This window comes from Apodemus sylvaticus, chromosome 5 (assembly GCF_947179515.1).
Source record: "Apodemus sylvaticus chromosome 5, mApoSyl1.1, whole genome shotgun sequence".
Classification (NCBI taxonomy): domain Eukaryota; kingdom Metazoa; phylum Chordata; class Mammalia; order Rodentia; family Muridae; genus Apodemus; species Apodemus sylvaticus.
In genome coordinates, this window is record NC_067476.1 from 143838616 (window position 1) to 143861547 (window position 22932).

Sequence of the window (22932 nt, forward strand, 5' to 3'; positions counted from 1 at the left end):
AAAACGGAAATCCAGATTTGTCCTGTGTGTCCTTGAAGGAAATGGGAGTCTTAGATTCCATACTTAGGAGATGCTCATAGGGTTCTGAGATTGCACATTGTGCATCTCTGTGATAGGAGGAACTGTGGGATGTTGTTATTGGGGTATACTGACCCTCTGCCTCCCGCGTGCTAGGCATGCACCACCACTGCTGTGCCTAAGAGTGACTCTTTAAGATTTATTTATTTATTTAATGTCTGAGTGTTCTATCTGTGTGTACACTTGCGTGCCAGAAGAGAGCATCAGATTCCATGTGGTTGCTAGGAATTGAACTCAGTACCTCAGGAATAGCAGCCAGTGCTCTTAACCTCTGAGACATCTCTCCAGCCTCTAAGGGTGACTAAAGGACAAAAGATAGTCTGGGCTGGAGTGATCGCAGAGGACCTGAGTTCAATTGCCAGTACTCATACAGAGCCTAATGTTTGTCTAGGGATATGATGCCCTCTTCTGGGCATTGTGAACACTGCATGTAAATATAGTATACATAGTATTTCAGGCAAAAACACTCCTAAGTGCTAGCATTAAAAAAAAATTTTAGGGCGGGCGGTGGTGGCACACGCCTGTAATCCCAGCACTCTGGGAGGCAGAGGCAGGCGGATTTCTGAGTTCGAGGCCAGCCTGGTCTACAGAGTGAGTTCCAGGACAGCCAGGGCTATACAGAGAAACCCTGTCTCGAAAAAAACCAAAAAAAAAAAATTTTTTTTAAGTCAAAAGGTAGAATTAATTCTAATGATGTATTTTTATAATTCATTACTGTAACAAAACATTGTGTCAGCATTATCATGATTAATATTGCCAATTTGACAGGATCCAGAATCACCTAGAAGAGGATGGGCTAGGTGCACCTGTGAGGGACACCTAGCTTAAGTTGGCCGGTGGGCGTGCCTGTAAAGGAATGATCTAGATTACATTAAGTGAGACGAGAAAGCCCACCTTAACCGGGTGTGGGCAGCACCACTCTGTGGTCTGGGGTCTTGAGCTGAACTAACAGGGGAGAGCCAGCTGAGCAGTAGGGATTGTTAGTCCTTGTGTCCCAGCTCTGAATGCAGAGCGGGACCAGCCACCTCAACCAGAACTTCCCTCCCATGATAGACTGTACCCGCAAACTGCGAGCCAGGATGGCTTCCTCCCTGGTCGGCTGGCTTTTGTCAGCGCATCTTACAGAGCAACGAGGAAGCGACTGATGTCATCATATTGTTGTTTTTCTTTTCCTCTCTGGATACTAGAGGTTAAGCCAGTACTAAACGCTTCATTCCTGCTCGGCGATTACTTTGCTGTTGAGCCCAAACCCCAGCCCTCCTTTGAAATTTAAGTTTGAGGGGCTGGAGAGAGAGTCCAGCAGTTGAGAGTACTGACTCCTCTTCCAGAGAATCCAGGTTCAATTTCCAGCACCCACATGGCAACTTACGAGTATCTGTAACTCCAGTTCCCAGGGATTGGACACTCTCACACAGACAAACACGCAGGCAAAACACCAATGCACAGAAAATACACAAACATACACACATATGTATTTATGTGTATTTGTGTGTATATATATGTGTGTGTGTATGTGTGTGTGTATATATATATATATACATAATTTTTAAGTGGGTCCACTAAATTAAGCAGGCTAGCCTGGAAGCTGCCATGTTGGGGGGGACTTCAGTGGGCAAGTGAACTTCCTGGAGATGATCCACCATTTTGCACAGCTGTGATGGATGTACCTCAGAGAGGCACAGCCCCTGGGGGTTCGTTCCGGGGTTGCTTCTTGCTGCTGTCGTTGGCTCTGTTCCTCCTGGATCTGGCATGGCATGAATGGGCGTAAGGAGACCCTCACTGCTTATAGTCTGGTGCGATGGCTTCATGGGAGAGAGCCCACTCTATTGGTCAATTTTTCTGTAAATCAGAATAAAGCTGAATTTTCATAGACTAATGTTATTTAGATGAATTAATGATTTTCCAGGTGCATTAGTCAGGGTTCTCTAGTGTCACAGAATGTACGGGTAGTCTCTATATAGTTAGGGAATTTGTTGTTTACTTACAGTCTGTAGTCCAACTCCATAACAATGGTCAGCAGCAGCTGTGGATGGCAGTCCAAGGACCTAGCAATTACTCAGTCCCATGAGGGAAGCAGGCAAGGAAGGAAGAGTGAGTGAGTCTTCTGACAATGTCCTTTTGTAGGTCTCCAGCAGAGGGTGTGGCCCAGATTAAAGGTGTAGAACTGAAGAGTAGAACATGCCCCTCTCTGTAGAGTAGTGGGGCTGTATAGGCTAGGAAAGGGGTACGGGAGATTTCATGCAGTACAGGCACATAATTGTTCTTGTGGAAAGGAAATTAGGCTTGAGACAGGTTAATGATCAAAGAAGCCTAGGTTGGGTCTGAGTTCCTGGATCTTGTGACCTAAGGATATAGTCACAGGTTTTAGTGTGCACCATGGAAAGGCAGGGTTATAAACGAAGAGTTAATAAGAAGAGAGGCTAGGTGATTAGCCAGGTTAGCTAAATAAGATTTCAAAAATAAACTAAGATAAATGATTTGTTTCTTGATAAATACAAATAGCTCTCAGCTAAGTAAAGTATAGTGATAAACTTGGCTTGAAGTTAGGATGAATTTATGGAAAGATAAGTCAGAAATATTCAGTTAGGTGTGGGTTTCAAAAGGAGAATATACAACCAGTAACATGTCATAATTTCCTTTTGCATAATGATTTTAATCTGGTTTGAAGAATATGTTTTTCTGGTAGTTATTTTTGGAGACTATGTAACTTGTGGATATGAGACAATCTTTATTTTAGATTTATTTATTTATTTTATTTGTATAAGCACACTGTTGCTGTCTTCAGACACACTAGAAGAGGGCTCTGGATCCTGTTACAGATGGTTGTGAGCCATTATGTGGTTGCTGGGAATTGAACTCAGGACCTCTGGAAGAGCAGCCAGTACTCTTAACCTCTGAGCTATCTCTTTAGCTTGTGATCTGTTTCCTTACATAAACATTTTTTCTTAGGTAGTATAAAAAGGCTAAGAGAAAAAATAAATTTGTTAAAGACTTGCTTCATCCACCATGTGTGTGTGCTTGTGTGTGCATGTATGTGTGTGTGTGTGTGTGTGTGTGTATGTGTGTGTGTTCCTCAGAGGAAAAAATCTGCTGTGTGCTTAGCTGCTAACTCTACACATCTTCCTAAAAACCTGCCCTGTCAAAGCTGGTGTGGAGGGCCATGGTAGGAGGGACAACAGAGGCATTAGAACTCACAGAATGCAGCCTGCTGGTTAACACCATCACAATGGGTGTGCCTTGGAGGGCAGAACCCTGGGACTGCATGTCCAGAGGACTTCATGCTGCTGTGGAGTTCTGCTCTGCTTGTTGCCCTCAAATCCTTCTTAATCTAAGAACTGCATGAAAACTCTAAGGGGGCTTCCAGCCTCTCACTGGGCAGTGTCACTGGCACACTGATAATGATTGATCTCTTTCAGACATTGCTGTTGGAGCAGATCAATGATTTAATCACCACCCTTGGAAAGAACTTAGAGATGCAGATTGTCAGCTGTGACCATCATTCTTAGAAAAACATTTGGAAAAAATTAACTGATGTCATGGAAAATCTTAGGGAACAGTTTGAAGTTCAGAAAATTTAAGCTGTGGACTTAAAAAAAAGATTTATCTATTATTATATCTAAGAACACTGTAGCTGTTTCCAGATGTACCAGAAGAGGGCGCCAGATCTCTTTTATGGATGGTTGTCAGCCACTATGTGGTTGCTGGGATTTGAACTCAGGACCTTAGGAAGAGCAGTCTTAACCACTGAGCCATCTCTCCAGCTCCCAGCTGTGGACTTTTGAGGTCAGGGAACAAGAACAGTGGCAGCCTAATTAGCACTGGCTGATGTGACTCACTGAGGCTGGACTGGTGATCATTAACTTTTTTTTTTTTTTATCCATTTTTGCCCTACGCTTCTTGATATAGTTTAATAAAAATTGCTGATGAGTAGATGTGTATTCTGAGGATTTAAAGTAGAAATGACTATATATATATATATATATATATATATTTAGATGTGTGATTCATTAAGATTTTTGTGAGATTACTTTTTAAGATAAATCACAAAATATTTGTTCCTTTCTTTGTAATTGCAAATTGATGCCTGCCAGTAAGAAAAACTGGTTGAGAAAATTACCTTGCTGTTCACACTTTGTTAATCTATAGTAAGTTGCTTAGTTAAAAATGTATGTGGGTTCTTGGCATAAATTTTTTTTGCCTGTATCAGGTAAAATGTGGTTTCATGTAACGGTATTGAGAAACCACACTTTAAAAAAAATCATTCACTATAAGAAGAACAGATAATCACATTGTAATTTCTATATTGCTTAAAAGATTCTGTTAGGATATGGAAGCTGTGGAGAAAAATAATGGATGGAGCTTGTTGAACTTTGCTTCATCCATCCAGTGTGTGTGTGTGTGTGTGTGTGTGTGTGTGTGTGCGCACGAGTGCGTGCAGAACCAACTGGCCCAGCGATTTGCCTCCCCAACACATGCACACTCTGCCTTTGGCCCACTGCACACAAGCAAGAGTCTCATCTTCACCTCCTTTGCCCAGGGCTGGTCCGACTCCTCAGTGCTTTTCAGTCAAACGAGCCAGGTGGGCTAAAGCCCATTCTTGGGGAGCTGCTTACCATGAAAGTCCTGTCTGAGGGCTGGTATATTCTGCTGCTTCATCTCCATTATCACTGAGACAAAGCTTCCCTCACATTCGGTATCACCCATAAAACCCCTGGAGGACAACCACTCCTAGCCGACAGCAGTCCCCTGCGCTCACCCCCAGCTGTAGGGAAGAGAGAGTTCTTAACCATGGATGGTTATAAAAAAAACAATACAGTTGGGCTAAGCATTAAAGTAACTGGGAAGAAACTCTGCTTCTGATTTCTAGTGATTGAAGATTAGTTTTATTTTGCATTTTTGTGGTAAAAATCAAGTTGAAGGCCTTGTGTATACCAAGTAGACATGCCACCACTGAGCTACATCCCTAGCCCTTCTAAGACAGGGTCTTACTCCGTAGCCCAAGGTGGACATAAACCCTCAGAAACCCATATCGAGAATATAGGGAGTATAGGTCCGTGCCACTCTTTCTTTCTTTCTTTCTTTCTTTCTTTCTTTCTTTCTTTCTTTCTTTCTTTCTTTCTTTCTTTCTTTCTTTCTTTCTTTTCTTCCTTCTTTTATTTCTTTCTTTTCCTTTCTTTCTTTTCTTTCTCTTCCTTCCTTCCTTCCTTCCTTCCTTCCTTCCTTTTTGACAAGCCTCCCTATGTACCCCTGCCATTTTGGGAAGCCTGGAACTTACAATATACACCATTGTATATATTGTATACAATATACAATATACTTAAAAGATCCAGCTGCTTCTGCTTCTGCTTCTGCCTCCAGAGTGTTGGGACTAAAAGTATAGGTTGAGACACACACATACCTAGTCACACCCAGCTTTCATAAGACTTATTTGTTTTTTAAGAATAACTCAAAAAGGTTATAGGACATGCCCAAGGCTTTCTAAGCATATCCTAGGGGGGAAAAACATGCCTGCTTAGCAAGAATAAAGAGAAAAACAAACAAGTTTCTATGTCAGGATTCTTTTTTTCAATGCAGCTAGAGCTGGAGGAACAAAGCCCCACCCTCTGAGAGTTTGTGACCTCACCAGCAGGAGCTGAGGATGCCAGAGGCCTGGGGCTCTTCCCTTTGGAGGAGGACCTCAGAGGAGGAGGAGGAGTCAAGGCTGAGTCAAACACAGAGTGTTCCAAGGAGGGTCCAGGCAAGAAGCCAGCAGCTGGGTCACTGAGGCCTGCCAGAGCTCCAGGCCCCATCCCTGAGTGCAAATGACTGTCCTGCTGGGCGCTACGCTGTACCTGTCCTCCTCCTCCTCCTCCTCCTCCTCCTCTTCCTCCTCCTCCTCCTCTTCCTCCTCCTCCTCCTCCTCGGCTTCTTTCTGCTCATCTGTTACTGCACCTATGTGAGGGAATAAGCTCTGGCTCCTGAGGTCAGGGACTGGAACCTAACGGGAGCCTTGGCACAGCAGCCAAGGCCACTCAGCCGTTTCTGAACTGCCCCGGAGACTACTAGCACATAAAGCTGTGCAGACTGGGCACTGGGCACATTGGCATCATAGTCCGTGGCTGGGAAGCAGCGGTATTGGGAATGCTTGGTTGAGCTAATGCCACAAACGCATATGACTAAAAGGTGAAACTTTTCCAGGAAGCCCCCTCTGGTACAGCAGAGTGACCCTGTATTACATCATCCAATGCTTAAAGGGCAGGTCCTTCTAGTAAAGCCTCCTGGGAATATCTTCTAATAGTGTATTTACAGGGTTGACCTTCACGCCATCCCGACTTCATGCAGCAAAGCAGAATATTAAGCCTGAGAGAGCGAGACTGGGAGGGGCCCCTGAAGGTGAAGAATGTGTGAGCCCTAGGCAGGGTCCCTGAGACAGACAGTCCTTCCCTTCGTGGATCCTAAGCTCAATGCTCAGCTGTCTCCAGAGCCAACGTGTATCACTTGTTGCTCTTCTTGCTGCAACGAGACGTCTGGTACAAGCCTCTTAGGGGGAGGGGAGGGTTTCTTTTGGCTCACAGTTTGAGGTTACAGTCCATCACAGTGGAGATGGCAGAAATCACGATGGCAGGATCACAGCGTGGTGGTAGGAATAGGAGGCAGCCGGCTGTGCTATATCCAAAATCAGAAGTAGGGAAAGATGATGGCACCCTAATGCCTGCTATCTCCTTCTTATTCAGCCTCGGACCTGTGGGTTGATGCTACCCCACATTCAGAGTGGAGTTTTCCACCCAATCTGGAACCTCATCTCCTAAGTATTCTAGATCCTGTCAACCTGACAACTAAAATTAGCTTTCCTACCATGGATCCTTACTTCCACTCTTTTCATAGCTGCAGGAGAAGTCACCCCCTCTGATATCCACCACCTAACTTGTCTTGATGGTTGAGCACACGTGTGGCACTGATGGGGTCGAGGGGTTACCTTGTACCTGCATAGCTCAATGCTATCCAAGATCCTTTCTGGCTAACTGTAGTGGTTTGAATAGGTTTGGCCCTCCTGGACTCGTCCGTTTGAAAATGGTTGGCCCACAGGAAGTGGTACTATTATCCAGCCGGTGGTGGTGCACGCCTTTAATCCCAGCACTTGGGAGGCAGAGGCAGGTGGATTTCTGAGTTCAAGGCCAGCCTGGTCTACAGAGTGAGTTCCAGGACAGCCAGGGCTACACAGAGAAACCCTGTCTCGACAAAACAAAAAAACAAAACAAAACAAAACATGTATGGCTTATAAACAAACAAAAAAAGAGCTGTGGCCTTGTTAGAATAGGTGTGGCCTTGTTGGAGGAAATGCATCTCTGTCAGGGTGGTCTTTGAGAATGCCTAGTGTTCAAGCTCTGCCATAGACAGAAGAGAGCTACGTCCTGCCCCGCGGAGGAGCCTGTAGAGGATAGTCTCCCTTGGTTCAAGATGTAGAACTCTTGGCTCCTCCAGCACCAAGTCTGCCTGCACAATGCCATGCTTCCCATGATGATGGTAATGGACTGAACCTCTGACACTTTAAGCTCCAATGAACTGTTTGCCTGTACAAGAGTTGTCTTGGTCATGGTGTCTCTTCACAGCAATAAAACCCTAATTAATTAAGACACCAATTGTGGGCTGTGTATGTGGTGTGTGTGTGTGTGTGTGTGTGTGTGGTGCCAGGAGAGGCCAGCAGAGTGTGTTGGCCTCCTTGTGGCTGGAGCTGCAGATGATTTATGAGTTGTATGGCTTGTAAACAATAGAAATCTATTTCTTGTGGTTTCTGAAGCCTAGATGGTATGCTTTGAAATGGAAATGACCCCAAAGGCTCTGTGTTTATGACTTAGTAGCTAGAGGCTAGTAGAAGGAGGAGAGGTGACTGAGGATTGCCCTCAGAAGAGTATTGGAAACCCAGACCTGTAATTTTAATTTGTCTCAAAGTCTGCTTGTAATGGTAGTTCTTAAATGCTTTAACCTCCCTTGTAGCCCACCGCCCTCCAGAGGCAGTGAAAAAGAAAGAATATGGGGGAAGTGGACCTGTTTAGAAAGTTTCTTTGGAGCAACTCCCATCTGTGTTGTCTGGAAATCGACAGTTCAATTCACAGGTTAGCAGTGGCAGGCCAATCTCAAACACTTCAGAATACACCAGCAGTTCAGTTCAGCAGTGTTGGGATAGCAAACACGAATCAGCAGCAGTGGTGCAACCTAGCAGAGACAGTCAGGCCCCAGCCTCAGCACAAGGAGGGCCACGGTCAATGAAATGTTAGGCTCTCTCGGTGAAGTGAGGATCAGCGAAGACTCGAGACCAACAAGCATTGCACAGCCAGCTCTGTAAGCGTGCCTAGCTCAGCCTTCATCACTGTCGTCACGTCACTGTCCGTCAAGTTCTAGTTATACTCCCTTCAAATGTCACGTGCCCTCCTCGGGTCTTGCCTCAGCACACGTGTCTTTCTCAGCTGATATCACTCTGCTGCCAATCAGCCTGAGTCCACAGAAGCAGCAAAAAAGCCTCAGCGCCGGGCCAGACGGTGGGGACGCACGCCTGTAATCCCAGCATTTGGGAGGCAGAGGCAGGCAGATTTCTGAGTTCAAGGCCAGCCTGCTCTACAGAGTGAGTTCCAGGACAGCCAGGGCTGCACAGAGAAACCCTGTCTCAAAACAAAACAAAACAAAACCCTTGGCACACCACCAGAAGTTTTTCCGTGCATTTCTCTCTCTCTGGAGCCCCGGCAAATGCAGATCAACTATGCAATGTAAGGCGGATCAATACATGTGCGTGGTTAGCAAAGAATCCTTCATCACATGTCCTTTCACACGCTTGCTTTAGCAGAACATCCTCTCTCCTGTGTCTGCTTCAGTGAAACATTCCTTCTTGAGTCTGCCTTAGACTTTTACCTGTGTCCACTTCAGCTAAACGTTCCTTCACATGTTTGTCCCAACAAAACACCATAAACTGACTTTCCGAAGAACTCTTAAGTTTCTACTTCACAGACCGCTCTCTTTTGCTCTCTGGCCACCATGAGCAGCTTTGTCCCACCACAGGCTCCTTGTCATGAGCACTTGACACCTCACTAGAGGCCCAGAATCCACAAAGCCAAGTGATCAAAAGCTAATACAAAGCTCTCCTCTTTAAGATGCTTTCCTTGGTATTTTGGCCCAGAATCACACTGGGAGTCTGCAGAATCTGAGCACCGCCTCACTGCACTCCTGTATCACAGGCCTATGAATGCCTTCCTATTGTTCCCAAGTGGCAGAAGGGAGAAGCAAGATCCAGGGGTCCCTCATAGCCTGATCACACACACCCCACCTAAGATCCTGCAACCTGATACTACCATGGCGGGACATAGGGTTTCAAAATGGACTGAGGGGAGGGAATCACCATTCAGTCTGTAATACTGGAATAACAAACAGGTCAAAACACCTGAAATATTTTGTGTGCTCAAAAATACTGGCTGCTAGTTGTGTCCCTTCATTGCCTTGAGAACAGGTATGAGGGTTGTATCGCACTGGGATAGCATGGCTAGACTGGGCTAGATGGTGCAGCCAGTAAAGGCACCTGTTCTCGGGAATGACAACCTGCCAGGCAGTTGTGGTACTTGCCTTTAATCCCAATATAGGTATGTAGATCTCTGAGTTTGAGGCCTTGAGGCCAGCCTGGTCTACTGAGCGATTTCTAAGACAGCCAAGGCTACACAGAGAAACCCTGTCTCTGAAACAAAACAAAACAAAAACAACCCCAGGACCACATGGTAGAAGAGACCAACTCAGAAGTGGTCCTCTGATATTTAAATGTGCACCATGACATGTGTGCAAACACACACACACACATCAACATAACCTTTTAAAAAGGGCACACGAAACAGCAGGGCATGGTGGCACACAGCTTTAATCTCATAGGTCAGGAGGATTTTTATGAGTTCTTCAAAGTTAGCCTGATCTACATAGTGAGTTCCAGGACAGCCAAGACTACATAGAGAGAGAGACCCTGTCTCAGGCAAATCAAACTAAAACAAGAAGCACTGTTGACCCATTTGCATGCTTTATGCCCCCACTTCACCTTTTACATATACTCCTGGATATAATATACTGAACATTTCATAATTCAGTCCTTGTTTTCCATCAGGCTTTATTTAGTTTGTCTTTTCTTCAGAGAAGGCCCTGCTATCTACTCTGGATAAATAAATAAGTTACCACTGTCACAATCTGGCTACCACTATTTCATTTGTAGTACTTATGGTTTTTCTAAAATTTATTTTATTTTATGTACATTAGTTTTTTTTTTTTTTTTGCATATATGTCTGTGTCAGATTTTTGCAGTTACAGACAGTTATGAGCTGCCATCTGGGTGCTGGGAATTGAACCCGGGTATTTGGAAGAGCAGTCAGTCAGTCAGTCTCTCAGTGCTCTGAGACATCTCTCCAACCCCACACTTATGATTTTTAGTGGTCGAATTTTCTTGCCTATTTGTTTGTCATAATCATTAAAGTGTAACCGAGTTACAGATCATGTCTGTCTTATTCCTTTTATTTTTAGTGCGTCGTCTGGCCGTTGATACGAAATAGTTCCTTGGCGGATATTATGGGTGGATGCAAAGCTGGATGAGTGGATGGATAAATAGATGGATGGATGAACAGGTAGGCAGACGCATGAAGATGAATATTTAGATACATAAGGCAGATGGGTCAGAATGATGAACGACTAATGGGATGAGAGGAAGCTGATGTTCCGCACATATTTTCTGGCAAAATGGATGCATGGACTGAGTGCTTGAAAGAACGGAAGCTAGGACTAAGGAAGGAGAGCATTTCGGTTTTACTCCTGCAGGGGACGCTGCAGAGCCACACCCACTGGCCAGTTGCGCAAAGGCGAAGCAGGAGGACCGCAGCGCGCGCAGCCGCAGCTGGGCAGACACTGCGGTGTTCGGGGAGCGTCCTGCGCAGTCCCGCACTGCAGCACTCACGCACTCAGCCTGCTAGGCGAGTCACCTCGGCTCTGCGCTCTTGGCCGCCCCTAAGGCCTCCAGTCTCCTTTAACCGGGAAAACCCAGGAACCGGGAAGCTAGGGAGCAGGCTTGATCCTTCCACCCTCGAGAGCTGTGGACCTGCTGGACTACTCGAAAGGAGATCGTTGGTAGGATGCGACCTCTGCCTTTCAGGGTCGGTGGGCTCGAGCTGAGTTTAAGACCAGCCTCAGGGGAGGGAGCCGGTAGGAGAGAGAGAGAGAGAGAGAGAGAGAGAGAGAGAGAGAGAGAGAGAGAGAGAGAGAGAGAGAGAGAGAGAGAGAGAGAGAGAGAGAGAGAGAGATTGAGACAAGGGGACACAGAATTAGTGCATCCGGGCGGAGGTGGAGGGTTGGGGGCTGAACCCAGGTGAGGTTCATGAGGCATGCGAAGCTGTTTGTCCTTTCTTACACAGGGTCCTCGGAATGCTGACACGCGTCCTTCCAAGCTGATAAGCCCAGGTCCCTAGGACCAGATGCTAGGACTCCCGTGTGGCGCCTTGCTGTGGACCCCTTCTCAAGCGCTTGCTTCCCTGAAGGGCCTTTGCCGCAAGGCCCTCTTGACACCAAGAAGGCTGATGACGCAGGTTCTGCGGCAGCCAACGCCCCTCCCCCCATTCTCCGCACTCACTGGTGGGTGCCACCAGTATCCCGGTAAGTGCGGCGGTGCCCCTTGAAGCCTGAGTACTACCTGATTTTAACCTTCCTATGGGCACCAGTGGAGGGGTAGTGGTAGCATTCACCCATGTCCAGAGGACAAGCCTAGCAAAGACCCTGTCCAGGAAAGCTTGGGAGGGTGGACTCAGGCCATAAAGACCCAAGGTCCTCTGTGAGTTAGTTCCTTCATTCCCAGGTAGGGACATTGCAAAGGCAGATCTGGCTGCTTGTCTTATTTTGAACCCTAGTGCTGTTGTGTATGGTAGCTATGCCGTGTGGTGTGAATGAAACCGATTTCTCATTATGAACCTGTTGGTCTTCTTGTGGGTGGCAGGAAGAGTCTTACCTGAAAGGATGATTTCATAAGGCTGAGGTCTTTGAAGCCAGTGGCTAGACAGTATTTTTTCCATTTAAGGTTCTATGGCAGGGGACGGAATAAAAGAACCTTTTATCATTTATCATTTGCTGCCATTTATCAGAGCTTGCAGGGACACCTGAAAAGTGTTCTCTGACATAGGTGATTTGTTGCTAGCGTCTTTGTTCACGAGGAAAAAAAAAAATGCTGTGTCACGAGAAAATGCTGCGTCACGAATAACCCAGCCTCTGGTGTATCTGTTGTATTTGGCTGTTGCACCAGGGACTCTTCGTGCGCTGCCCAGGACAGATTTGACCGAGTGATATTTAGATGCTTATTTAAATGCTTTTTTTTTGTTTATTGCAAAATTAACAGCTTGGTGCAGAGGGGACATGAGAGCTGTCTTTATCCTGCCAGGAAGCAGCTGGACCACAGCGCTCCCAAGGTAGGTTCTGAATTTAAGATGGCTGCCCTGGGGTGGGAGGGGGGAGAGGGAAGGGAGGGAAAGGGGAGAGGAAGGGAGAGGAAGGGAGGGGAAGGGAGAGGAAGGGAGGGGAAGGGAGGGCTGGAGATGGCTCAGCCGTTAAGAGCACTGATTGCTCATCCAGAGGTCCTGAGTTCAATTCCCAGCAACCACATAGTGGCTCACAGCCATCTGTAATGGGATCTGATGCCTCTTATGGTATGTCTGAAGACAGCTACAGTGTACACATATAAAACAAATAAGTAAATAAATAAATAAATATATTCAATATATATATATAAAAGATGGCTGCCCTAAGGGACGCTCACAAGTTCCCAGGAATGGGATAGACTGGGAAGTAAGTGGACAGAAGATGAAGGCGACTGCATCCCTGCCCCCCCCATTTTATTCTCCCTTGGACCACTGATGTACATCTAATTTTTGTTGTGCCTGCTTCAGTCTGAGTCCTCCACAATGCTTCTTGCTTTGGTGGGTTAGCTGCCGAAGGTCTGAATCAGACACAGGAGAGTGCTGCACCATATCTACCTATACCCAGGTCTGTCGTGGTTGAGCTTCCTCTTGCTGCAATGAAACACCATGACCAAAGCAGTTTGGGGAGGAAAGGGTTTATTTGGCTTACACTTCCACATCGCTGTTTATCATCAAAGGAAACCAGGATTGAAACCAGGATAAAAACCCAAACATGGCCAGGAACCTGGAGGCAGGAGCTGATGCAGAGCCCATGGAGGGGTCTATTTCCTGCCTTGTTCCCCATGGCTTACTCAGCCTGCTTTCTTATAGAACCCAGGATCTCCAGCCCAGGGATGGCCCCGCCCACAATGGGCTGAGCCCTCCCACATCAATCACTAATTAAAAAAAAAAAAAACAAAACACTCTACAGGCTTGCCTACAGCCCAATCTTATGGAGGCATCTTCTCAATTGAGGTTCCCTCCGTTCAGATAACTCTAGTCTGTGTCAAGTTGACATAAAACTATCCAGGACAAGATCTCATTCTCTAGAAAGCAGAACAATTAGACTGTTTTCCTTAGGGTCAGGAACCCTCTTGTTCCACAACCTAAGAACACTGGCTGTGTGTGTTTCTTGTCTCCCCTGTTGATGTGTGGAAGGAATTTTTGCAGGATTAGATGTATTTCCTAGGTCCTTGTACTCAGCTGAGCCGACTGCTCTAAGCTTCTGCATTTGACAGCAGGCCCTGTACCTTCTCTGGCCCTGCGTTCCTAAGTGATCAGGGGATACCCATGCCCTGGCCATTGGTAGTGCAGGTAGAGGAAATGTAGAAAGAACTATCCAGTGTTTGGAAGGTCCACACCCATGCCTTCCAGTGCTGGGAGCGTCCCCACGCTGTAGTCTCTCAACTCTGCATACCTTTGGGCCTTTTGGAGGGTTGGAGATGCTCACGTGTGCATCATTACTGTCACTGGGGCTTTTGTTTCCTGTCCTGGGTATTAGGTTCTCTTAGATGGTCACAAAGGAAATAAGACAACAGGTTCAGGATGCTTACTGACTGGTAACTCCTGTGCCAACCCATTGCCCCATACCCACCATGCCCTGCTGTGGGCAGCGGCAAGCTGGGTACTCAACCGGGTTTCATGTGCTTTGCAGGTGACTCCACTGCATATAGAAGCATCCTGGGAGTTGCCATGTCAGGAACATTCTAGACCCACCTGTACTTGAGGTCAGATCTCTTGTCCAGTCCATTCTCTGGAACATTGGTCCCTTGCATCTAAATCAGTACCATGCATGCTACCACGGGCTTTCAGCGATGAAACAAGGGCTGACTGGGGAAGAGACTCCTGCTCTGTCACTCTCTGAGTCAAAGACAGACTCAGAACTTCATTTTCAGCATGTGAAAAAAAAAAATGAAAGGATAGCTAGATATAGTGATGCACACCTTTAATGCCAGCCCTTGGGAGACAGAGATCTCTATGAGTTTGAGACCAGCCTGGTCTATAGAGCAAGTTCCAGGACACCAGGGCTACATGCAGAGAATCCTCCCTCAAAAAATGAAAAACTTACGAGGGAGTGGGGGAAACAGGGAAAGGGGATAACAGTTGAAATGTAAAAAAAAAAAAGAAAATATCCAATTAAAAACAAACAAACAAAAAAAAAAGAAAGAAAAGAAAAGGAAGGAAAAGAAGAAAAGAAAGGCAGCTGGAGAGATGGCTCAGCTGTTAAGAGCACCTTCTTTTCCAGAGGTCCTGAGTTCAATTCCCAGCAATCACATGGTGGCTCTCAACCATCTGTAATGGGGTCCCATGCCCTCTTCTGGTGTGTCTGAAGAGAGTGAGTGTACTCACATATATAAAATTAATAAATCTTTAAAAAGAAAAAAGAAGAAGGAAAAATAAGACAATGACAGAGGCAGAGATAACTTCTGTTCCACTTGAGCTAATGTGTCTGTCCCGGCCCCTTATGCCTCCCAATAGCTCTCCCCAGGGAATCTTTGGTTTTCCTTGAGGCTATGACCGTGAGGCTTTATGGGGCCTTAGTAGGAAGGAAGGAAGGACCATGGCGGGGGAGCTGTGCTTGGCTAGGCTCTTCCCTGGACTCAACCCTGCAGGCCTCCGGTATCTGCATCTCTTCGTGGCCTCGTGTGTGTTCCTGCGTCTGCACCTGCATTTAGAAGCCGACCACGGGCTGTGTGTGCTCTGGTCATCCACAATGCAGGGAGAGGAGTTGCTGAAAGCCATTTCCCGTGTTTGAAGGGTCCACTCCTCCCTCTCAAATGCTGGTGCTTTCACACACTCCTGCCAACATTTCAGCCTCCCCACAGGGCCTGGACCGCTGCCTAAGCGGTCATCTTGGCTTTTTTGTTTTTGTTTTTGTTTTGTTTGGGGGGGGGTTCGAGACAGGGTTTCTCTGTATAGCCCTGGCTGTCCTGGAACTCACTCTGTAAACCAGGCTGGCCTCGAACTCAGAAATCTGCCTGCCTCTGCCTCCTAAGTGCTGGGATCACAGGCGTGCGCCACCACTGCCCGGCAAGTCATCTTGGTTTTGTTCTACTTTGTTTTGTTTATTTTGAGACAGGGTCTCACAATGTGGGTCTGGCTGGCCTACTCTGTCTCCCAAGTGCTAAGATTAAAAGAGACATGTACTGGGGCTGCAGAGATGGCTCAGCAGTTAAAAGCACTGGAAGCTCTTCCAGAGGGTCTTAAGTTCAATTTCCAGCCACCACAAGGTGGCACATGACTATCTATAAGGGGATCTGATGCCCTCTGCTGGCGTTTGGGTGCACAGGCAGCAGAGCTCTCATACATTAAGTAAATAAATACATTTACATTTTTGGCTTAGGCTCTCTCAGTTTGGCTCACTGCTATCAGAGACCAAGGTTTTGACACTTTAGGATCTAGGAAGGCCAAGGTGAATTACACATAATGGTGATATGTACTCAACACTACAAGGTTTTTTTTTTTTTGTTTTTGTTTTTGTTTTTTATTCATGTGTACTCAACACTACAAGGTGTTTCTGTTCTTGAGACAGACTCTCTTTGGAGTCCTCTAACTTGCTTTGTGGCCCAGGCTGGCCTCGAACTCACAGAGAGTCTCCTGCTTCTGCCTGTAGAGTGGCTGGGATTAAAAGCGTGCATCACCACGCCTGGCAGAAGCGATCTTTTGAAGTTGGTAAACATGCCTGAGTGAACCTTTGTAGAAATTAGATTCAATGAACAAAGGAGACTTGTAGGAGAAGGTTTGGGAGGGACTCTGTGGTTGAGGAGCAGGCCTCTAATGACAGTGTATAGGGAAGACTGCTGGGTGGAGAGACCTTGGGGGGGAGGAGCCCTGAGAGGAAGCCTCTGAGCTATGTCTCTGCCATTTATATGACTGCTCAGGTGTCTTGTGGGAAGCTGTTTTAGACTCATAAGATTGCATGCATGTTCACTTTCTGTCCGTCATTAATTAGGAGCGTACTCTCCAACATCAGTGTGGAAAGACCAGAGACCATGACCGTCTCACCGTGATCGCCTGCTGGGGCCTTATCTAGGTGAGCTACTGCCAGACCGCTGGGTCACAATACACAATCTGGAATGAAAATTATAAACTGCTGGCCTTGCCTGATTTTCTGCCTTAGGCTATGGTGTCGGTATCCATGGGTGTCCAGGAAGGGCAAGGTCGCCCTTCGGGTCATCGTTTCACCACCAAGGAGCACCTTTTTTACTTCGGTAGGTATGTAGAGGGAAGGGCCTTGACTCTGCAGACTTGGGGACCAAAGTTAGAGACTAGCTAGTTCTGTCCCTCCCCTTAGAGCCACAGAATGCCATGTGGCACTGAGGTCCTTGCTCTCACAAATAAGCACCCGGGAAACCAGCAATATTAAACACGCAGGGTTGTCTCTTCAAAGGGAGAGACATATATCCTGTTTTCCTCCCAGAAGGCTGGGAGGGGAGGTGTTTAATATCCTGGCGAACTTTGTGCTATCTGTATGACCAAGGCCATGCCAGATCCTCCCCTAGATATGATAACTTTAAGATATCTTATATAATCAGTCAGCTAGGTGGTGGTGGTGCGTGCCTTTACTTCAGTATTCTGGTGGCGAAGGCAGTGGATCTCTGCATTCTTCCCCTAAACCCTTAAGCTGTCATATGTAATCAGTCACCTGGGTGGGGGTGGTACGTGCCTTTATTTCCAGGACTTGGGTGGCAAAGGCAGGTGGATCTCTGAGTTCGAGGCCAGCCTGGTCTACCGAGTGAGTCCAGGTCAGCCAGGACTACACAGAGAAACTTTCTGTCTCAAAAAACAAAAAGTAAATAAATAAACAATTTTTAAAAAAGGTGTCCTGTGTAGTCAATCATCTTTATGGAACATGTCACAGGCACTTTATAGATGTCATCATGGCTTCAGCTTTATTATGTTAAAAACTACCTGGTATCAGACTCTTGAAGTTTGAACCAACACTTAGCCGGGCGATGGTGGCGCACGCCTTTAATCCCAGCACTTGGGAGGCAGAGACAGGTGAATCTTTGAGTTAGAGGCTGGCCTGGTCTACAGAGTGAGTCCAGGACAGCCAGGATTACACAGAGAAACCCTGTCTCAAACATAGAATTAAGTAAAGTAAAATAAAGTAATAAAAACATTTGAATCAACACTGGCTACTGAGTCATGTTGAGCCAGATAGCCTTTTTTACCTTACTTGGATTATCACCCTGGCTGTTTGCGGTGCCTGCAGGGACCCCCACAATGGCGGCCAACATGAGGGGCTCCAGTCTTGGAGAAGGTAAGAGAATTTTTCTTTAAATAGAATCAAGGGTCACCCAGGAGCTGTGTGTGTCCTCACCCAGGAGGTCACAAGTAAGTGGGAAGATAAAATAAGTCTGAGACAAAAAGCAGTTTTTACAATTACAGAGCTGTTGGTTAGGATCCCAAGGAGGGAGATAGTTAAAGCAACAGAGCTTCAGCTCTGTTCAAGTGCCAGTCAGATTCAGTCCTTGGCTTCCTGAACAAGAAACGATTGATGTTGAAAATTGGAAATACAGCCAGGTGGTGGTGACGGTCTAGAGAGAAAGTGCCAGAAGAACTACCAGGGCTAAAAAACAAAAAACAAAACAAAACAAAGAAAATAAAAACAAAAGAGAAAATTGGAAATGCATAGGAGCCAGTGTCGATCGGCTCCTAAAGATGAGATAAAATGCGTGCCAATTATCTTGCTAGCTGGAGTCGCGCTTATCCATGGGGCTCACCATCGCCCTCTCTAGGGAGGAGGCAGATCATTAATGAGGCTTCTGCTTTCTCGGCAGGCTGCTTGGACTCCGTGGACTCCGCTGCTGGCGCTCGTCAGGGACCTTCTGGAGGATGACCAGCCAGGATTATTCAGGGCTTTCATTGTCTTGGTCACAGTGCTCCATTGTCTTCATTGTCTCTGTCTGTTCAGCCTTAGCAAAATAAGCAATTTTATCTTGTCCTTTCCATAAAAAAAAAAAAAAATTGGACTTCAAGCCTTTTAGGCACCAAGAGACCAAACCCCACCCAGATTTCTTTGTATTTATGATTACTAAAACTTCATGTCTTAAAGTTGTATCTTTATACAACAGAAAAAAGATTTAAATGGCAATGTGATCAAAATGAACATGGATTTAAAAAAAAAATAGGAGCAAATTGGAACCAAGAAGGAATATTTCTTACAGATAATATGGTGGCCAAGGACTGAAAAGCAGGAGTGTAGTCGATAGGAGTTAGATTATTTGAAAGTTTTTCACCTAAAATTATTTTTAATACAGCCTGAGAATATGTGCAATGTAGTAAGAACTAGAACCTTCCAGAAAGTTCTTCCATGGAAATGTTATACTTTGGTGCTGTTCACATGTTTGTTTTGCTTGCAGTATCAGCCGGACGTGTTCTTTGGTGCACTCATGGGACAGCCCGTTGTCCCCCCACTTCGGGATAGTCTGTGATTGTTCCTCCGGTGCTTTGGGACCTCCTGTTAACCTGATAGGAAAGTCTTCTTGAACTCAGACTTCAAATTGCCTTAAATTTTAAAGATCCCAAATCTTACATAAATAGGCTTAGGTTTAAATCTTTCAAAGTTAATATGAATTAAGTAGGTTTTGCTTGTGGTTTAGTTTTGAGCTTGCCCTTGGTCTGACATAAAGGAGCAGACTCTTGACAAAGGAAGAAGTTAGGGTAGGCTCAAGAGCCCTGCCTTCTGTTCAAGGCTTATGTTACACAGTATCCTAAGTTTCTTGTACATATTAGTAGAGAGTGATTCTCACACCAGCGTGACATCTACACCTAGAGCGTTCTGTGTCTGGGGCCTTCTCTTCTGTCAGGTGTGTAGAGACCTGTGCTTCCTGTGCACTGCAGGCATGCATGATGCCTCTCCCTAACTGGACAGCAGTAGAACACAGCCCCAGGTGTGGCATAGGGCCTGGGGGCTCCAGGAAAATACCATTCTATCATACCTTCAGCTTTTTAAACATTTCTTTCTAGGACTCCCATTACAATTAAAAAACTGATAATGGACTTGCTTTTACTAGCAAATGCTTTAAAAATGTTTTTGAAGTTTATGGAATATTAATCGTGTTACTAAACTCCCTTACAATAGACAGTGTCAAACTATTGTAAAACAACACAATCAAATACTTTAATTACAAATTTAAATTCCCACATCCTATGCTACATTTAGTTAGGCTATCTTTAAAGTTTTTCATTTTAAGAGATAGTGCTTTTTCTGCTTCTAAAAGCATTTTGCCCAAAGGAGACACTTCCTAGAGTACATTTTTTTTTTTAAAATAAAACAAAACAAAATAAAATAAAAACCCCAAACCTAGCAACTAATCAATGGGAAGTGCCCGATGTCCTACCATCGAGGCAAAGTTATGTTTATGTCTTGCAGAAAATTATTAAACGAGGTCCCCGGTGGCTCCTGCTGTGACACATCGGACAAGGACTGCATCCCAGAGACCACCAGACTGGCTGGCGAGGGGTTGAAGCTAGACGGCAAACCCACCAAGTGGAGACGTCCCAAGAGGAAGAGGAAGCCAGTAATGTGGAGAGACTTTAACTGGTCTAACTAAGACTTTGGGGGAAACAATGAGGACTTGATCCTGCGGACCCCAAAATGACTGTGTTACATGTTGATTCTCAGCCTATCCGTGAAGAATCCAAATGCCTTTTGTCAGGAGGGCTAAAGGTCGTACCTGGAATGGGACACAGTAGGATGTTGTTCTGCTGTGCTAATAATTGTTTTTATCCTTTGGGACCAGTTGTCTGGACAAAGACTATAGAAACATTTAGACACATAAATGAGTGGCATTTTAATTAGACTGAGCAGTTCAAATGTAATGATACAGGTTTTAGCTTAATGTAATACTCTTTAGAAAGCTCTGATGGAGGAAATTATAGTTATATGATGTGATGTATAGATTGTTCGGCTTGGACCAAGACCAGCTACTGAGTAGTGTTGAATCGACTGCCTTCTTGCCTCCTGCAAATCTTTAGTCTGCTGGCCTTGGTGGAGGAAGTATGCCCCCGAGGGAGGGGAGGGCTTTGAGAGTCTCAACGCCTCGCCTTGCTTCCAAGTTAGTCCCTGCTCTATGCTTGATATTCAAGGTGTGATTTCTCAGTGTCATGCCCCTGCCACCACACCTGCTGTGTGTTCTCATGCCCTCCTGCCTTAATGAACTCATCTCTTCAGGAGCCACTTGCCAAAATAAACAATGTCTTCTTTAAGTTGCCTCTGGTCACGTGTTTTATCACGACAGAAAAGTCCCTAAGACAGGTGGTGAAAGACTGTGTCAGAGAGCATAGCTCAGGTTTCCAAAGTCAGAACTCAGCAAGGGACAGCTCTTCCCAACTCAGCCCCTTAATTCATTCACCGAATGATCCTCAGCTCTGGCCCAGCCTCTCCCTGTTGCTCTTAGCTTCTTGCACCCTGTCTGACTCTCGGCCAGCAGAGAACATGGGTGAGGCTCCCATTTCTCTTCTGCCAAACCAGCCCCTCCACCTTCCCCCTGTGCAGTAAATTTCCATGCAGCCCCCAGCCCCCAGCCAGTGTCTAGTTCTGAATGTGTTCTTTCCCTGTACCGTCCACTGGGCAACCAGCTCAGAAACGTCACCTCCTCCTACAAGAGCACTTTATCTGCCCCTCCCTTACCAGTTAATGCAGGCAGTTCTAGGACTTAGCCAAGCAAACAAACCAAAGAACAGATCTCTCGTTCTTAGGACTGACGTTGCAGAGGACAGGGGCAGAAGATTGACCAAAGAACTTCCATGGTAGCTGGGCAGTGTCGGCACATGCCTGTAATACCAGCACTTGGGAGGCAGAGGCAGGTGTATTTCTGAGTTCGAGGCCAGCCTGATCTACAGAGTGAGGTGAGGAAGTCCAGAAAAGTGGCATTTTGCGCTCAGTAGACTGAACGTCACCTAGGTGATGGGACATACGTAAGAGGGGCTTTTACCTCTGGTATCACTCCAACCCATTTAAGTTTCGTCACAGCTTTGACCAGGATGGAGAGGATACCAGAAGAGATATTCAGTGATCTGGGAAGACCACCGTGTCTGAGGCCTTCGGAGTCATTCCTAGTTGTAAATGTCTGTCAGCCATTAAGGTAAAGATGGGATCTGGGTCTGGCCAGGGTTTGCAGCTAGCACCAGGTTGGGTATATCTGTAGCCAAGTTCTACACCTGCTAACTCCACTTCTCCTTTACCTTAACCGTAGCTTAATAGACTAAGAAATCACCCAAGGGCAGCCATTGATAGGCCTAAGCCATGAGAAGTATTTACAGGACTGGAGATTCCTTTTTGGGGAGCTCCACTGTGTTAAGAGTTCTAGGGAGTGATGGGTTAACAGGGAGAGAGACATGGAGAGGGAGAAAGGAACTGGGCCTTAGCAGCTGCACTTGGTGTTTGGTTTGGTTTGGTTTGGTTTGGTTTGGTTTGGTTTGGTTTTGAGACAGAGTTTCTCTGTATAGCCCTGGCTGTCCTGGAACTCACTCTGTAGACCAGGCTGGCCTCGAACTCAGAAATCCACCTGCCTCTGCCTCCCGAGAGCTGGGATTACAGGCGTGCGCCACCACACCTGGCTACAGCTGCACTTGGGAAGCAGAGCCCTGAACTCTTGTCCCGGGTAAGAGAAGAGCATCTTAGGTTCTTCCAGGCAGAAAATGATTGTCTAGTTTCTAAACCACATTTATGTAGTAATGTATTATAGTTAGCCCACCACATAAAGTTGAAGTTTCAGGGGCTTGAAAGATGGCTCAGTGGTTAAAGCCACAAGCATGTGGCTATTTCAGAGGTCTGGTGTGCTTTCTTGTACCTTCATGGCAACTCATGTCTGTAACTCCAGTCCCAGGGGATCCAAGGGCCTCTTCTGACCTTTAAGAGTACCAAGTATGCACGAGGCATGCACATACATGCAGGCGAACCCCCCCTCCACACACACACACACACAATCAATCAATCACTAAGTAAATAAATAAATCTTTACAAAAATTATCATTTTTTTCAATAGACAAAGCCTTAGTGTGGGTAGCACCCACCAGGCCCAGGGATGCAGTCTTCTGTGATAGAAAGAGTGGTCACGTGAGCCAGATTCCTGTCTCTTTTCTTTTCATTTGGCTACAGTGAGACTGTGTTCATTCCTTCCAGACATACCAGCAGAGTGCCTATCACCCGGAGGGTGTCCATCAGCACACAAGGAAGAGGAGTAAGGCTGTTGGTGGCCTTTGGCAGTGTGTAACCGGAATAGCTCATGCAGTCCCCTGTGCCCCTGTGTTGACACCTACCACATCTCCGGGAGTACTGGCCCAGCTTTCATCTAGAAGCCACGAGGTGAAAGCACACTGACTAATGTAGTCAGTTGCTGTGAGGCCTGGGGCATCATCTTTTGCCACTCTGAACTTCTGTTTTCAGCAATGTAAGTTGACCACAAATTAGCAC

At 46.1% G+C, this 22932-nt stretch overlaps 1 long non-coding RNA gene and 2 other non-coding genes across 8 annotated transcripts; all 3 read left to right on the plus strand.

Annotated features, from left to right (window-relative positions):
- Positions 1 to 10929: 10929 nt before the first annotated feature.
- Positions 10930 to 20723, plus strand: LOC127686182 (uncharacterized). Of its 6 annotated transcripts, none has more exons than XR_007978000.1 (7): positions 10930 to 11196; positions 11481 to 11718; positions 12452 to 12521; positions 16462 to 16542; positions 16630 to 16724; positions 17725 to 17772; positions 18293 to 19938. It is a non-coding gene; the product is annotated as an uncharacterized LOC127686182 (long non-coding RNA). The 6 variants fall into 6 exon arrangements; XR_007978002.1 differs by having other exon boundaries at positions 16630 to 16720; XR_007977998.1 differs by having other exon boundaries at positions 16630 to 17772; positions 18293 to 20723.
- On the plus strand, positions 13769 to 13902 carry LOC127686509 (small nucleolar RNA SNORA71). Its single transcript, XR_007978132.1, has one exon. It is a non-coding gene; the product is annotated as a small nucleolar RNA SNORA71 (small nucleolar RNA).
- LOC127686505 (small nucleolar RNA SNORA71) lies at positions 15173 to 15305 on the plus strand. The gene has a single exon (XR_007978129.1). It is a non-coding gene; the product is annotated as a small nucleolar RNA SNORA71 (small nucleolar RNA).
- Positions 20724 to 22932: the final 2209 nt, after the last annotated feature.